The sequence below is a fragment of the Dermacentor albipictus genome, chromosome 9 (assembly GCF_038994185.2).
Source record: "Dermacentor albipictus isolate Rhodes 1998 colony chromosome 9, USDA_Dalb.pri_finalv2, whole genome shotgun sequence".
Lineage (NCBI taxonomy): Eukaryota > Metazoa > Arthropoda > Arachnida > Ixodida > Ixodidae > Dermacentor > Dermacentor albipictus.
Window position 1 is genome coordinate 103,289,559 of NC_091829.1, and position 17,957 is coordinate 103,307,515.

The following is a 17,957-nucleotide window of genomic DNA, read 5'->3' on the forward strand; positions in this document are numbered from 1 at the left end:
GGCACTGATGGACGAGCAACCACAAAACTAACCTAAGCGGCTGAAAACGTCGAATATTAGGGGCTATAGTCCGGTTTCAACCGCGCAACGCGCACTAATTCAGATTGCGGTTGTCGACGTCGGGGAGGCTGACTTCCGTCAGGAAGGACTTCGTAGTTCACGTCACTAATTCGCTGCAACACTCTGTTAGGTCCGAAGTAGCGACTCGAAAGCTTTTCGGATAGTCCTTTTCGGCGCACGGGAGTCCAGACAAAAACTTGATCACCAGGTTGGAACTCGTCATGTCGATGAAGGAGATTGTAACGGTGCGCATCCATGCTCTGTTGCTGCTTTATGTGCACTCGGGCAAGCTGACGGGCTTCTTCCGCGCATTACATGAAAAGTTCGGCATCTTGGGCGAGGTCGAGATGATCGATGTTGTCGCACTGCAGCATTGCTTCTAACATAGTCTGCACTTCACGGCCGTAAACGAGGTAAAACGGCATGAAGCGTGTTGTTTCTTGCGTAGCAGTATTATAGGCAAACTTTACGTAAGGGAGTACCTCATCCCACGTCTGGTGCTGTACGTCTACGTACATAGACAGCATGTCAGTCATCGTTTTGTTCAGTCGTTCGGTCAAGCGGTTTGTCTGCGGATGATAGGCAGCTGTCCTTCGATGAGTCGTGCAGCTGAGTTTGAAAACGTCTTCAATGAGCTGTGCTGTAAAGGCTTTGCCTGGGTCTGGGATGACGTGCGATGGGGCGCCATGCCGTAGGACGATGCTCTGTATGAAAAACTGGGCAACCGCGGAAGCTGTGCCTTGAGGGAGCGTCTTTGTCTCAGCATATGGCGTTAAATTGTCCGTGGCGACAATTATCCACCTGTTGCCAGAAGATGACAGTGGACACGGGCCCAGAAGATCCATGCGGACCTGGTCGAAAGGTTTTCCAGGTGGATCAATCGGATTCAGCGATCCCGCAAGCTTCACAGCTGGCGACTTTCGGCGCTGGCATTCACGGCAGGCTTGGACGTACCGCTTAACACACTCGGCAAGTCTCGGCCAGTAGTAGGATATGCACACTCTATCAAGCGTTCGTGTAAAGCCCAAATGGCCAGAAGGAGGCTCGTCATGACAAACGAACAAAACTTCGGCACGGAGGTATGCTGGAAGGACCAAAAGGTAGGTCTTGTTGGTGGCAGCGGAGTTCTTCTTGTATAAGATGGCATGTCGTAAACAAAAAGACGACAATTCTCGAGCTATATGCCGGGGTATTGATGGATTTCGTCCTTCCAAATGTTCGAATATAGGCCGTAGTGCGTCGTATGCGCGCTGCCGTGTGGACAAATCAGTAATGCTTACGGCCCCTAGGAAAGCGCGGTCGTCCTCAATGTCGTGGTTGGTAGTGTCGATAGGGGCGTGCGAGAGTGCGTCAGCATCTTTGTGTATGCGGCCCGACTTGTACACGATGGTGACGTCGTACTGCAAACGTAGACTCCACCGAACCAATCGTCCGGAAGGGTCCCGGAGATTTGCAAGCCATCACAGCGAGTCATGATCAGTTACAACTTTGAATGGGAGGCTGTAAAGGTAAGGTCGAAATTTGGCCAGCGCCCATACGACGGGAAGACACTCTTTCTCCGTGGTGGGGTAGTTGGTCTCTGCACGCGATAGTGTGCGACTTGCGTAGGCGATCACTCTTTCAATACCTTCCTGCCGTTGTACAAGCACCGCACCAAGACCAACGTTACTGGCGTCTGTATGAACTTCCGTGTCCGCCTCCTCGTCAAAGTGGGCCAAAACTGGTGCTGACACCAGACGCTGTCGAAGCTCGGTGAAAGCAGTCTCTTGCTCTGAGGACCAGACGAAGGATACATCGTCCCTCGTGGGGCGAGTCAGCGGCTCCGCCATCTTTGAAAAATTTTCGATAAAACGCCGGTAGTATGCGCAAAGGCCCAGGAAGCGTCGGACACCCTTCTTGTCGGTCGGTGTTGGAAACGAGCCTACAGCGGCAGGTTTCGCGGGATCGGGGCTAACGCCTTCCGCGCTGACCACGTGTCCAAGAAACATCAGCGCCTTGTAGCCGAAATGACACTTCTGAGGCTTAAGGGCGAGGTTAGCCGATCGGATGGCTTCGAGAGCTTGCCGCAGTCGTTTCAGGTGGTCATCAAATGTCGCCGAAAAAACAACCACGTCGTCAAGGTAGACGAGGCAGCTTTGCCACTTCAGACCAGCGAGAACTGTGTCCATCATTCGCTGGAATGTTGCTGGTGCCGAAGAGAGAACGAAAGGAAGTACTCTGAATCCGTAAAGGCCATCTGGAGTGACGAAAGAAGTTTTTTCGCGGTCTTATTCATCGACCTCGATTTGCCAGTAACCGCTCTTTAGATCGAGAGACGAAAAAATGGCTGTGGCTTAGGTAAGATTAAGCCCAGGATGCGAAGCATACTAGCATTTATTTTAGTTGTTGAACCACTGTTTAGCCTGGTGAACTGTTGTTGCTTGGTTATATTTGGTTCGGCTAGACGAAGAAACAACTCATGCGTTACTCTGCTTCGCCTTCAAGAGTGGAACGCGACAGCGTTCCCGTCGACCCGCCAAGGTGTGTAAGACAATGAGCTACGGCGCAGCGACTACGCGCCCCGCATTGGACGCGGTGAGCGTCGAGCAACGCAGCGTTCGGCGCGGCAACGAAATGTTCGCCTGAGCAAGCGACACACGCGTGAGCCTTAGAAACAGCTCGTTTCTAAGGCAACACCGCATTCACTAGAGGCGCTTTTGTACCGCTTAGAAGCATCGTACTCGTGGCTCAGTGGTAGCGTCTCCGTCTCACACTCCGGAGACCCTGGTTCGATTCCCACCCAGCCCATCTTGCAAGAGTTGAGCTAAAGCCACTTCTCCTCTGTCGTGACGTCACGGTGTCACGTGGTATTGAAGGCGACACCGCCGCGCCTGAGGAGCTGGGTTGAGCTCTCGTAATATGCTTCGCATAAAATACTTAGCTCGCCGCAACCTGTCTAAAGAGTCATCGATACGTGGTAGTGGGTACACGTCCTTCTTGGTAACATCGTTGAGGCGTCGATAATCATCAGAGAAACGAAGCGTACCGTCTTTTGTCTTGACTAGAACGACCGGGGAGGACCACGGACTGTGCGAAGGCTGAATGACGCCATCATCTAGCATCTTCTTGACTTGGGCTTGAACTGCCTCACGTTATTTTGGCCAGACACAATAAGGCTGTTGTTTGATGGGACGTGCGTCGGCGGATGTTGTTATTCGGTGCTTCGTGATTGGCGTTTGGCCCACCTTAGTAGCCCGAGCGAAGCACGCGCGGAATTCGTTCAAGAGTTCCTGCAGTGCGCTCATTTGGTCGTCCGTAAGCTCAGAGTTTACATCGATGTCTCTGAGCGAGCCGTCGTCTGTGTCCACCTCAGAAGAAAAGCACTCGACGATGTCAGTTGATTGTTCGGCGTAGGCGATGGCAGTTCCACGAAAAATGTGCCGATGCTCAAAGGTAAAGTTGGAAACGAGGATCGTTGTCTGGCTTTCACGAAGTTCAAAAAGGCTTCGCGCTACACAAATGCCTTATGCCAGCAACATAGAAATGTTGCCTTCGACAATGGCTTCAGCGATTTGTAGTTCGTCGGACTTGACCGGAACCATAACACTCACATGCGGCGGTTTCGTTATGCTCTCGTCCCAAACGCGAAGTGCGGATCTGTGTCCAATGGCGTCGGTCTGTGTTGCCCTTTGTGTCGAGAAAGCGATGCAGCGCCCGCGGAGGTCAATAATGGCGCCATATTCCCGGAGAAAGTCCATCCCAAGGATTAAATCGCGGGAACACTTGCGTAGAACCAGACAAGTGGCGAGAAAAGCAGCACCACGAATTATGAATATGAATACAGCACAAGAGAGGGGCAGGAAGCGTGTCTCAACCAGAGCAGCTCAGGAAATCTCGAGTTCGCCCCTTTCGGACGACTGGCGATGTGGCTGCTGCGCCGGACATTCCTCTTCATTACAATTCGCCCCCTATAGGAAAAGGAGCCATCCTGGCGACTAATGGTTAGCATAGAATCATGGGGTCATAATACGGTTTCAGGCGTTGTACGTGGACGGTTTCACGACCACGACAGCGTTGCTCCGTAGGTGGAGTAACAGGCTCGACAATATAGTTCACAGGCCATGTCTGCGCTACAACACGGTAGGGTCCTTGATATTTGGAGACAAGCTTGGATGAGAGTCCAGCAGAAACGGCGGGAAGCCAAAGCCACACAAGGGAGTTCAGAAGAAAGTGATAATGCGGGTGATCATCGTCACGTCGATATTTTTGTTGCCATTGGTCGACGGATGTAAAGGAACGGGCGAGCTGGCGGCATTCCTCTGCGCGGCGAGCAGCATCAGAGATGGGCGTAGATTTGGATTAGTCGGGTCTGTACGGAAGACTGGTGTCGAGGGTAGCCGAGGTTCGCGGCCATACAAGAGGAAGATAGGGGAGAAGTTTGTGGTCGCCTGTGGCGCAGTGTTGTAGGCGAACGTGATGAATGGCAAAATGAGGTCCCAATCAGTGTGGGCGGAGGCGACGTATTTGGAGAGCATGTCGCCTAGGGTGCGGTTAAATCTTTCCGTCAGACCGTTAGTTTGATGCTGGTAGGCGGTGGTGGTGCGATGGACGATACGACATTCAGTAAGGAGCGCGTTTACGACTTCGGAGAGGAAGACACACGTCCTTTATCACTCAGAAGTTCGCGAGGTGCACCGTCACGGAGAATAAAAGTTTTTTCAGGAGGAGGGATGCTATATCACGAGCGGTGGGAGCAGGGAGAGCGGCTGTTTCTGCGTATCGCGCCAAATGGTCGGTGGCGACGACTATCTAGCGGTTTCCGGGAGCCGTGCTCGGGAGGGGTGCATACAGGTCAATGCTAATGCGATCGAAGGGCCTGCCAGGACACGGGATTGGCTGGAGTGGACCATAGACATGCTGAGCAGGAACCTAGCGGTGTTGGCACTGAGGACACGACCGAATGTACTTGCACACAAAGGTATACATGCGACGCCAATAAAACCTGGATCGAAGGTGGGGTACGTCTTGAAGATACCCGCATGTGCACACCGCGGGTCAGTATGGAAGGAAGAACATATTTCACCTCGAAGATGTCGAGGTAAGACCAGCAACCACTTGCGGATGTCAGAGACGTAATTCTGACAATAGAGAAGCCCATCCCGAATTTTGAAGTGAGATGCTTGGCGGCGCAAAGCTCGAGAAGGTGAAGGAACAGTCGACGGTTTCGAAAGGAAGCGGATAAGAGCACTAATCCAGGCATCCTTGCGTTGCTCTGAAGCCATGTCGCAGCCTGTTGGGAACGAAAGTACTTGGTCAACGGCAGAGAGGCAGGCATCGCTTTCTGCTGACACGAGCGAACGGTAAAGCGCGTCGGCATCAGTGTGGCGGCGGCACACCTGTAGACAACGCACGCGTCGAAATCTTTCAATCGCAAAGCCCTGCGAGCTAATCGACCTGAGGAATCCTTCAACGTGGACAGCCAACAAAGTGCATGGTGATCTGTTATCACGTAGAAGGGGCTGCCATAGAGGTTGGGTAGAAATTTACGAAGTGGTAAGATTATGGCCAAACATTCCTTCTCCGTAACGGAATGATTCTTGTCGGGTTCGGTGAGGGTGCGGCTTGCGTATGCAGCGACGTACTCGTCGAATCCAGATTTACGCTGCGCGAGCACAGCGCCAAGTCCAATACCGCTGGCGTCGGTCGGAGCTGTCGGGTTGAAGTGATGCAGTATGGGCGGCGAGGTCAGTAGATGACGCAACTCTTGGAAGGCATCGTCACAAGCGGACGACCAGGCGTAATCGTTCAAGTCGCTCCGTAGAAGCTGATTCAAGGGAGCGGTGATGGACGCAAAATTCCGAATTAAGCGGCTAAAATAAGAACACAGGCCAAGGAAGCTGCGAACTTCTCTTACGAAGGAAGCTTTGGGAAAATCAGCAACTGCACGGAGCTTGGCGGCGTCAGGAAGAATACCGTGTTTAGATACTACATGGCCAAGCAGGCACGTACCCAGGATTTTTTTTTCGGGGGGGGGGGGGGGCAACCTAAGGTAACGTTTCTATGCAAATGAGGGGGGGGGGGTGTTCCCTTATTATCACAAATGTGAATAACGCCCACCATTCGCCATAAAAACGCGAAATCTCACGAGAGCGAAATGAAATAAGGTGTATTTTACACGCACGCCTGTGCGACACACCTCTGCTTTACTTGGCAAACAAAGAACCACGTCAAATGGACTCGCGCAGGAAAGAAGCGCAGAAAGAACACTGCCTAGAACAAGTAAAGAATCAACAGTGTAAAATAAAGATTAGTTTAGTAGCATAGAACTAAAAAAATACAGCAGTTGGCAGCAAAGGCACACAGGCCGCGCGGAGTTAGGTTACTCCACCAGCCATGTCACAGAAGCAAACAAAATCGTCGTCGTGCGGCCTTTTCAAAATGGCGTCGTACTTGATACCTCCGGGGTGTCTGCTGTTCTTGAAAAGTCTTTTCATTGGCAGAAGCAATGAAGTGTGCAACAGGCATGGACAAAATTTATGGAGTCTTCAAAAGTCTGTGGTGCAGTATTTCACTGCTGCACCCGTTTTACTCATAAAACTTCACTGCCAACTGAAGTGAAACTTCACAACAAATAGTTGTAGCGAAGCAAGCATGTTATTTGAGTTCGATAAAGAATTATGCATTCGCCATTCCAATAGAATAGGTGAGGGAAATGTATAAAATTACGTGCTAATAATTTTATTTATGTAGATACCACCTCATTTGGGTATGAGAAAAAGTTTGAGGTACGAATTATTTGTAGCCTTGCGAAGGAACAGTGGCTGGCGGGGATGAGGGCGTGGGCGGAGCTTCACTGCAGACTTAAGTTTTCTCCGAATATAGCAGTGTTTTTTTAATGAGCTGTGGGAGAAGTATACAGAAATATATATTTGCGGAACAATCGCAGTTCTTTTGGATCCCTCGTTTACTGCTCTAAGAAGTTCCACAACCGACTAGTATTGTTATTTGGGAAGTTGCGTAACGATACGCGGCCGCCAGTCACGTACAACTGAGTGTGGCGCAGGAAGTGCGACTCTCGACGTACTGCGCCCACCGCGTAAGGTTAGAAAAAATTGGCAGTGGCTTAGCACGGGTAAGCCAGGACATACGTAGCGAACGCTAAGGCATAGCATGAATAGCTTTGGTTAATCTCGATTTCAAGTCCAGGATAGTCCGGGGTTCTAGCTATGTTGCGGCGTTTAGCCAATCGTTTGGCACGCTGTTCGTCTGCTTCCTGTACGATTCGTTTCCTCTTTATCTCATTCCGATGTCGATTCCAGGCCTCCTTCTGCTTATCAGAATTGTCGCCGTCCATACTGCCACCTCAGCTGTGGCTGCGGCGCACGCGATCTCTCATTTTGAATCTTCCGACATGTTATCAGGTATGCGAAGCACTGGCGAAGTGAGCGGAGGCGAATGCAACGACGAGGAACGCACCGTGACGAGGAACGCTGTGGGACGTCATGTGCCTCCTCGGAGCACGGCCGGGGTGAAACCGCAAGTTCGCGGCCAGTGAAGCTTTCACTTTAAAACACCTACATAAGCACAGCAGAGAAGTGGCTACGTTAGGTGGCTCTAATGATAACTTTAGAAGCATCATTTAAAACACACGGAATCGTCTTCCACTTACGGCGGCGTTTTCTCAGTTTCTTTTTTAAAGAGATAAAGAGATGTTAATCCATAAATAGTTTGATAAACAATGGCTAAATTGGTTAATTTTCGCTTTTCCTTTCTTTTTGGCTGTTGTCTCGGCCCCCTCTCTTAGTAGATCGCTTAATTTCTCAACTCCTTGAGACTCTTGTTTCCAGTTGCCAATTTTGCACGGAAAGTGCTGTACAATTAGGGAAAAACTAGACGAGTTAACGGGTGACAGTCATATAGCCCATCATTTTAAGGGTTATTGCAAGGTTTCATGATGGACGCTGTCTCGCATTATTTTATTTCCCACCTTATCTAACCCATATCACGTGGATATGTTGCAACAGAACTGCTTCATGGCCTAGTTGTTGCCTAGTTGTAGTTGCTTGTTGACCTAGTTGGAAGTGCCACGAGTGCTTTCTTTATGTGTCTTCCGTTTGTGTGTGTTTTAACTTGCGGCAAAAGATCATGTCTTTTAACAGCGGTATATAGTTCCGTGGATCTGTCAGCGTCACGGCGAGCCGTCACTCGAGGAAACAATGAAAGAAAAAGGAAAGTTAAACACATTTGGCATTTTCTCTGGCCGCAACTCGTTCCATGTGAATACAGACCAGCTGACCACGAACTGAATCCATTTCCTGGTCCCTGGATCAGTCTAGACGCAGAAGGTTGAACTAACGAAGCAACAACGATGCACGTGGCCGTCGAATAGACGATGACAGCTGCATGCATCTGGAGTTAATCGCGCGGGCGCCGAATTGATGAGGAAACTGGCCTTCACATCCCAAAAGACGCCGATAACTACCGCCATCCAAAAGGAGTGAAAAAGGCAACAAAATGTTCACCGCCGAATAGCTGTCAAGTCTCAACATTGATTTGGCGGCGTTTTAGGAATGTGTGTGAGAAGTGGTGACATGGGAGGGGAGGGGGGGTATGCGTCTTAATTTCGGGAGTGGCCCGTCCCCCCCGGGCCTCCCCTTGGGTACGTGCCTGTGGCCAAGGATGGTGAGCAGACTTGCGCCAAAATGACATTTCTTCAGATTGAGCGGAAGGCCGGCGGCAGTTAGGCACTGTAACACTTCCTCCAGCCTAGAGATATAGATGGGAAAATCAGACGAAAAGTAGTCACATCATCTGAGTAGCACAGGCATGTTTTTCACTAGAGATCACGCAAAAGGTTGTCCATCATACGCTCAGCTGTTGTGGGGTCGTTGCAGAGCCCGAAAGGCATGACACGATATTCATATAGGCCATCTGGTGTTACAAAGGCCGTTTTGGGTTGGTCTTCGGGTGCCCTGGGACTTACCGATAGCCGCTGCGTAAGTCGACAGAAGAGAACTTCGTGCCTTGGAGACAGTCAAGGGCTTTGTTAATTCTCGGAAGAAGGTAAACATCTCTACGAGTTTTGTTAAGACGACGGTAATCGACACAGAATCGAATGGATTCATCCTTATTCTTAACAGGAACAACGGGAGATGCCCAGGGGCTATCCGAAGCCTGAATGACGCAGCGCATGAACATATCCGCTACTTGGTCGTCGATAACACGGCGCTCTGTCGCGGATACGCGATATCGTCTTTGTCGCAGTGGCGCACTGCTACCCATGTCGGTGCGATGACAAACAGTTGATGTGCGGCCCAAGAGAACCTGCTGGCAGTCGAAAGACGAATGGAACTTGTCGAGAAGGCGTAGAAGCTGGGCCCATTGAGAAACAGTCAGCGTGTCGGTGATGGCGCTATGTAAAATATCGGAAGAACTCGGCTGCTGCGTGGGGTTACAGGTCACTCCGGTGACCTCATGATTGGCGATGGAACCAGTTGGCATGTCAATGATGGCAGCGGGGTCGACACACGGGGCACGGCTAACGCACTCCCCACGAAACAAAGTGAGAAAACAGGACAATCGGTTGGCGACGAGCAGTTTTCTGACGCCGGCATGAACGTCCAAACGAGCGAAAGGCAGTGGGGAACGTTTGCGACGAGCGAAAATTGCAGATGCCATAAAAAGTTCGCTGGCATCAGCAACAATGTTGCATGACACTGTAACAAGGGCCTATGAGTGCGGTGGAATTATAACGTCTTCGGCAGCAAATACTTTATCTTCAGGTTCACGAGCGTCAAGGAGTGAGGCATGACAGAGCGTTTCAAATTCCACTTTAGCACTAGAACAGTCGATGACGGCCTTATTATTGGAAAGGAAGCTCCAACCCAAAATAAGGTCATGGGAACAAGAACACAGCACCAAAAATTCGACGATGTAGAGGAGGCCGTTGATCGCAACGCGAGCAGTACACGCAGCAGCAGGCGTGATGTGGTATGCGCAGGCAGTACGAAGGGACGCATTTGACAGTGGCGTCGTAACTTTTCTGAGTGAACAGCAAAGTTTTGCACTAATAACTGAAACTGCGTCACCAAAGTCAATGAGGGCGAGTACAGCGACGCCTTCCACATATACATCGATAACATTATTCAGAGAAGGGAGAGGTCTTACTATGGTCATGGGTGACGCAGTTCTTGCATCGGGAACTGCGACGATTAGTTTTCCCTTTCCGGCGTAAAGGACGACGACGCATCGGCGAAAGCAAGCGGCATCGAGGCGATCGCGAATGGCGGTCAACAAGGGGGCAGTGGTCTCAGTAGGAAGACATTTGGCCAGGATTCTGAGACGCGGAGGATGGCGGGTACGGGGGAACGTATGGTTCGGTGTCGAAGCTACGGCGGTAGGATGTCGCGCGCGACGACGAAATCGTGCAGCGTGGCCAGGTAGGCCACACGCAAAACATATTGGGCGGTTGTCAGGAGTGCGCCATTGTCCACTGCTGTGTGGGTACCGCGGCTTAAAGATGTGAGGAACTGGACGCAGTGGCACGACTGATGGGGATGTTGCAAAGGTCGGAGGATGTGGCAGCGCGAGGGCCTCGGCATAGCTGAGAGTTTCAGTCACCTTGGTAAAAGCGATGGTAGTCGGCACCAGCGGTTTCTCGCGGGCAGAAGGGAGAGCTGCGCAAGCTTGCTCGTGGATGACCTGGCGCAAAGATGCAGCAAAGATGGGCAAAGGCAAAGATGGGGGCGTGGCTTAGGACAACAGTGAAAGCTCACGAGCGACCTCAGCACAGATGAATTCTTTTATCTGGCAAAGAAGGGAGTCCATCTCAGGAGCCGCGGTCATGCTCACGAGGGTTTCGTCGAACGCAGGACGGCATCGCGTGAGAAGACGCTGAGTGGAGAGCTCGTCGAAACTCTGGCAAAGCTCAATGCCCTTAGAAACCGTGCCTGGGTTTTTGGACAGCAGCATATGAAAGGCACCGTCGGAAATGCCCTTCATGATGTGACGTACCTTGTCCGCCTCCGCCATCGTCGGGTTGACACGCCGGCAGAGGTCGGCGATGCCCTCTATGTAGTTGGTGAACGTTTCATCAGTTTGCTGGGATCGGCTTCGTAGGCGTTGTTCAGCGCGAAGTTTGCGCACGCCAGGGCGGCCCGAAATTCTGCGATGCTGGTTTTGAAGCTAGCCCACGTGTGGAGATCGGCTTTGTGGTTGGAGACGCCCGCAGCTTGGCGACGCCCGATAAATAGAAGGTCGTGTCCCATTTGTTGGTGTTGCTGGTGCATTCATACGATTCCAGCCTATCTTCAACGTCTTTCTCATCGGTGCCGCTGAAGATATCAGGATCCCGCTCACACTGGGCACCGGCACATAGGACGGCAGGAGTAACCGGTGGGGATGTTGGGCTGGGGTCGTCAGGCATGACGGATGCCAGAGTTCCGGTGCGTAATTCGAGGCTGGGGGAAAATCGCAGTGCCTCCACCAGAATCTAATATGAATACAGTACAAGAGAGCAGCGTGCAGCGTGTATAAACCAGAGCAGCTCAGGCAATCTCGAGCTCGCGCCTCCCGGACGACTGGCGATGTGGCGGCAGCGCTGGGCATTCCTCTTCACCGGAAAACATAGAGTTGGTTCTCTCTATACTCCGTCGGCCGCAAAGAGCAAATAAAGCGAGCCGCCTTACACGGTGATCGCTGCGCGCGGCCAGTCTGCGAAACCAAGTGTGGACACTCGGCGTTACATCGGCGGTGTGCTTTGACGTCACGTGTACTCCGCTCTTTGTTGAAGAAGTGCATGTCGCTCGCATCAGTCCCGTGTTGGAACCAACAGGCTCCGAATATACGATATCTTTGATGTAATCTTCCTTCAGTGCACGGCTTTGATGAGTCTGGCGAATAGCGGTAGTTTTAGAAAGCGTATACTTCCACACGCGTTAAGTCTGAATGGTACGCTTCGAGAAGTCGTAGGTCCATGTCATGTACGACAACCGGAACGGACGGAAGGCGTGTTCCGTTATTTTTACCGCTGTGAACACGGTCGGTTGCCGCGGCATAAGCCAGGCAGAAGCCGAGAAACCAAACTCGCTTTCTAACCACGTAATCTCGCACGCAGAGCGCTGCAGCTTCGCCTCTTGCGCGCCAGGTAGCGCTCACTGTTTTGCAAACCGTAGCTCGCAGTAAAATTTAGCATGAATAACGACTGAGGAATATGGAAGAAAGTAAACGAGCTGGGAGAGTGTTGATGCATCTGTACAGGAAAAACATTGATTCACAGTGGAGGAAAAGAACTAGGAAGGTTACCAGCAAGTATGCGGCCTGTAGGGTGGGCTACACAGCAACAAAAAACGTAAAGCGTAAAGTCAGAGATGCTGAAATAATCTCATGGGTGGCGGCAAGGGAAAAGAAACCTGCTATGAGGAAGTACTTAAGAGGAAAAAACGAAATCGGGAAAGAAACAATTTATGATAACTTCTGTTTTCTGTTTTCTTCCAAGAATCAGTGCTGTGTTGAGACTTCCCTGTTGTCTAGGGAGAACATACATCCCGTGGGATTCCTGTGTGCTAAAGATCACGCACAATATCGAGTGGTTTGACTGCGCTCCGCAGCGCATCTACGCCTACCACGGTGGTAGGCAGCAAAGAACACCGACACGAGCCATATGTCCGACAGCGCGTTCCTAGGCTCATGAGTGCCACAGGATCGGCGCCATACTCGGAAGTGCCACAACAAGCCCCCAATGGCATCAAGCCGGCGACGCTAGTTTTCAACGCTGCCGTACCTCCCAGCGCACCTTCAGTGAATATGGCTGAGACGAGCGAAAGTGAAGCCAAGAAACCACTGGTTGACGACGACAAAACATCTACCTATTATCTAAGTGAAGATCCTCACAGGAAGGACGCAACTTCTGGTAAGTGAATCCAAACCGCGCTGCGTCGGAAATTGTCTCGGCGGCAGAAGAAAAAGTGCAGTCTTTCCGCGTGAATAGAGATAGAAGTTTCTCTGTCAACTTTACTCCAGTGTCGTCTGCAAGACATCTACTGTCGATGAGCGAAGTGGCTGGTTTGGAAGTCAAGCCATTCATTCCGGCGTCCTATACTAAGAATGTTGGCAAGATACGCCGATCAGTTGAGTATACGGAAGAACAACATGTTGACTTCCTGAAGGATTTTGGACTGACATCTACCCGCCGTCAGGCGCGCTACAATCGCCAAGACGGAGCGGTAGAATCACGCCCGCTGAGAACCGTCATCCTCCATTTCAGAGACGACAAACCAATGCCGCAACAAGTGCATTTAGGTATCACGAGTTACTCCGTAGAAGAATATCATGGCCCTGCTCTAAGATGCTACAACTGCCAGAGATTTGCACATCTATCGAAGAGCTACTGCCGTCAGCGTCGCTGCAAGATATGCTCAGAAGACCACAACCATTCAGAGTGCAAGTCTGTGTGTCAGCCAAAGTGTGCCAACTGTGGCGGAAACCATACAGCTTCCTACTCCGGGTGCCCTCAGAGCAGAGCTGCTTCAAGGTTACGCAGACATGAGTTAAAGTACAGAAGGCTGCCTCCTCGTAATGCGCCCCCACCCAACCTTGATGCTTTAAGATGTGCGCCTCCAACTCCTAACAAAGAAATAGAGCAAGGGGTCCATATGAGCTATTCTGCAGCTTTAAAGCACTCAGGTCGACAACGTTCTGACAGCGAACAGCATGATCCACCTTCAGAGAAGGCTACTCACCTTGCCCAGGCTTCGAGTGAAATTCGCCGACATTCTCGGCAACGCCCTCAGCCATTGAAACAGCAACCTCATCTAACATCTGAGCAAGTACCTCAGCATTCGCCTCAACCACACCAGTCATCGCAGCGACCATCTCAGTGAACTCTTCAGTAACCTGCTTCGAGCACGCATGAAGCTTCAGCGTCGTTTGATGATTACGCGTCTTTACCTGTAGCACAGATGATCCTGCCCATGCTATTCACAGCTCTTCGTGCAATTCTCAGTGCCATTCCACACGCAAACAACCTTCCAGAGGTAAAAGCACTACTTTCTATGGAATCATTGGTGCTTCCACAACCACCAACAGCTCCACGGCAGGCTTACAACGAACAATCCTTACAACAATGTTTTCGTATTTCAGTTGAATGCTAATAGCCTTCGAAATAAGTCAGCTGATTTTCGCAAACTACTAGCTCAACATAACTTTCCTGTTTCATGTATACAGGAGGCAGGCGTAAGAGATGACTTTCGTCTTTCAAACTATGTTATATATAAATAATCGCGTATTACTGGAAGTAGCAGAGCGATGTTATGCGTGAGAAAGCACCTGCCGTCCTATTTAATACAGTCGAGTGATTTAAATATACCGGAGTTTATAGCATGCAAGATATCTTTTAGAAATACAAGCGCCACAATGATCAGTCTTCATCTACAATGTGCTAGCAAAATATCAGTAGACAGCTTGGTGAATGTGTTTGGTATCGCAAACTCACATGTGCTGGTTTGCGGGGACGTCAACGCAGATAACGTCATCTGGGGCAGTGAATATAACGATTCCGGTGGAAGCATCATAGAGTCTGCCGCAGAAAAAGTAATCTTATCGTGTTAAATGACAGCTCTCCAACGTTCTTGCGGGGGTTTCGTTGCTGAAGCTGTATAGATGTTACGCTCTGCTCACAAGACATTCTTGATGGCGTTGAATAGTCAACGGACACAGAAACACACAGTAGGGATCATTTTCCAATCCTGATAAAACATCGCCTCATACGGAGTGAGGGGACCCGGCGCTACTCAAAATATACTAATTGGCAAAGTTTTCGTCACCACTTAAGTAACTGATTGGGCGAAAATCCGAGCGTTCAAGGTTTTGCAAATATATTGTGTGAGTCTTACAAGATCTTCACAAAGCAAGTCATTGTTCCAAATGAATGCGCTGCAGTCGACGGGGAATATGAATGTCTAAGAGCAATTAGAAGACGCGCAGAACGGGCTTACCGCCGCAGTGGAAAGCTGGATGACAACAAGATGGCACAGAAAGTTCGGCCAACTGCGCGCAGACGCTTACAAAAATTAGGTACGAGAAGGTGGCGAGAATACTTCGCGTCGTTATGTCCGTTTACTCCAGCTCCCAGAATATGGTCAGTTGTCCGATCTTTTAGTGGTCCAGTTACCCAGAGCCATCCCTTCCGAGCCCTTGCCGTAGCTCGAAGCACTCTGGAAACATCTGTTGCTGACGAATTCTGTCAACTTATATCCAGACCAGGAATTCCGTTTACTTGCCAACAATTTACAAGCTCGATAACACTAGCAGAACAGAAAGTTCGTGCGTGCTTTATGTCACAACCTCCTCAAATTGACTGTGAGTTTGGTCTAAATGAATTGAAATGTGCTTTTTAGTCATGCCGTACAAAGACAACCGCAAGCCCAGATGGTGTCGCGAATATGATGTTAAAGAACCTAGTTCCTGTAGGAAGAATGGCTCTTTTGGAGATATTTAATGACATCTGGATAAGAGAGGCTCTGCCAGACTCATGGAAAGTAGCCCGGGTAATTCCAGTACTAAAACCAGGAAAGACTCCCCTTTGTCTTGACTCCTACCGACCCGTCAGTGTCACAAGCTGTTTTTCCAAACTAATGGAGAAGATGGCAGACCGTCAACTGCAGTGGTGGTGGGAACACACAAATGTGTTTTCCAATTACATAACTGGTTTTCGAAAAAATCGGTGTACAATGGATTCAGCATTAGACATTGCCACATGCGTCGAACATGAACGAAGTTGCGGAAATGTGACAGTAGCAGTATCTTTAGACATTCAAAGAGCATTCGACACTGTAAGTCACGTACACATCCTTGCTGGTATGTTAGAGCTTGGCCTACACGGTCGAGCACGGCGATGGGTATCAAATTTCTTGAAAGACAGAAAAATATTTATGGAAACAATCGAAAGAGCGAGTAATTATCAAGCATCACACAGGGCGTTCTGCAGGGCAGTGTTCTCAGTCAGTTTTTATTCAACTGCGTCATGGCAGCCTTGCCACTAAAACTCCCGTCTGGTCTACAGTATTCGCTGTACCCAGATGACATCTGCATATGGGCCTCTGGATCGCACATACAAGACATTCAAACAACGCTGCAAGAGGGTCTTGATAGTATCGACACCTTTTTAAAAAAAGAGGCAGGAGTCTTTCGTACGCAAAGACAGCCGTACTTCCTTTCACTAGACGACAGCTGAATAATTTTCAACTTACGCTTAATGGGCAAACTTTGATGTTTGTGAAAGAGCATAAATTTCTTGGAGTTATTCTTGACCGCCAGCTAACATGGGCTTCACACATCCGCGCAATTGAAAAGCAGACCAATGCAGTAATTAACGTACTTCAGCGACTCGCAGGTACAACGTGGGGGTGGGGGGGATCAGTCTCTTGGCTACTACAAGTTCATAACGCACTCATAAAACAAAAAAATTGCTTACTCGGCACCTATTCTCCATGGTTTATTGCAAACTTCTGAGGAATGTCTTCAACGTTTACTGGCAAGAGGGCTGCGAATGTGTCTTGGGTTTGCGCAGGCTACCTCCAGTTCTTAAGTTTTTGCTGAAGCTCGTCACCGTCACCCACCATTTCCAGTAATACGAACGGCTGAAACATGCTGACATATTTATCGCATCTTAACCCAACACGAGAAGCATCTATTAAACTTCACGCTTACCGAAAGAAACAAAAGCAAAATTCACGATGTTGTTCGAGAACATAAAGCATTATTACCAAGATTTGAATTATGCAAAGTGGATGTTTGTTACCCTCCCTTGATGTTAACGTGCCCTAAAATAGAATTATTGGTTGACGGGATTATATCTAAAAGAGACATGTTCATAGTAGCCGCACAACAACTGGCACTCTTCCACACTTACTCCTTATATCCCCAGTACATCAACGTTTATACAGATGGTTCGTGTCATAAAAATTCCTCGACTTCAGCATTCGTCATTCCACATTTAGCACTAGCGCAAACATTTAAATTGTCCCGAGAGACATCTTCCACCGTGGAAGAACTGTTTGCAATCCTGTGTGCTTTGCGTTTCATAACATCAGAAAAACATTCGGAAAAATGGGTTATCTTTAGCGATTCGCAAGCCGCTCTCACATTAATACAGAACAATAAGAAACATTCTTTAAACACTTTGATATTGTATGAGACACTCAAAAAACTTACGAAAGCAAGCGCAATGAACCACGTAATTGCATTCCAGCTCATATCTGGGCACTGCAATATTCCTGGCAATACTGCAGCGGACGCAGCTGCGAATCGGGTGCACAATAACGCGGAGACAACCAATCTTCCTCTATTGCGTAGTGAAGTCCGTCTGCTCCTGAGACAGATTTCTTGTCGCCTCAGGAAAACTACCTGGTTTGATCAGCAAACTAAAAACTCTGAGGTATACTTTATAGACTCATGTGTAAACTTATCAATGCCGGAAAATCTAAGAGACAACAGAAAATTTAAAACATTGGTACACCACCTGCGTCTTGGCACTGCATTCACAAAACGCTTCTTGTGCAGGATAAAACGTGTCTCTAGTCCACAATGGTTTTGTGGCCACCCAGATGAAGATGTGCATCATCTTCTCCTCGAGTGCACAAAATACGATCCACAAAGAAGGGTACTGCAAGCAAATTTGTTGATATTAGACAGAAGACCATTCACTCTAAAAAACATACTTGGCCTATGGCCAACTGCCGGCCTTAAAAAAAGAGCGCTTCTTGCTCTAAAAAAGTTTTTAGAGGACACCAACATTTTGTGAAAATATTAGGTATCAGATGATCCGAATACGCTAAATGACTAACACAGACGTTGTTAGTGCTTCATAATTGGTTTATGTGGTGATCGCAACTTTTACGCAATATGTATAATTCTGTTCT

At 49.4% G+C, this 17,957-nt stretch overlaps 1 protein-coding gene across 3 annotated transcripts in view; it reads left to right on the plus strand.

The window, feature by feature from the left end:
* LOC135896810 (phospholipid-transporting ATPase ABCA3-like) overlaps window positions 1-17,957 on the plus strand; it is a 316,329-nt gene that overhangs the window by 35,560 nt on the left and 262,812 nt on the right. The window lies entirely within an intron of this gene.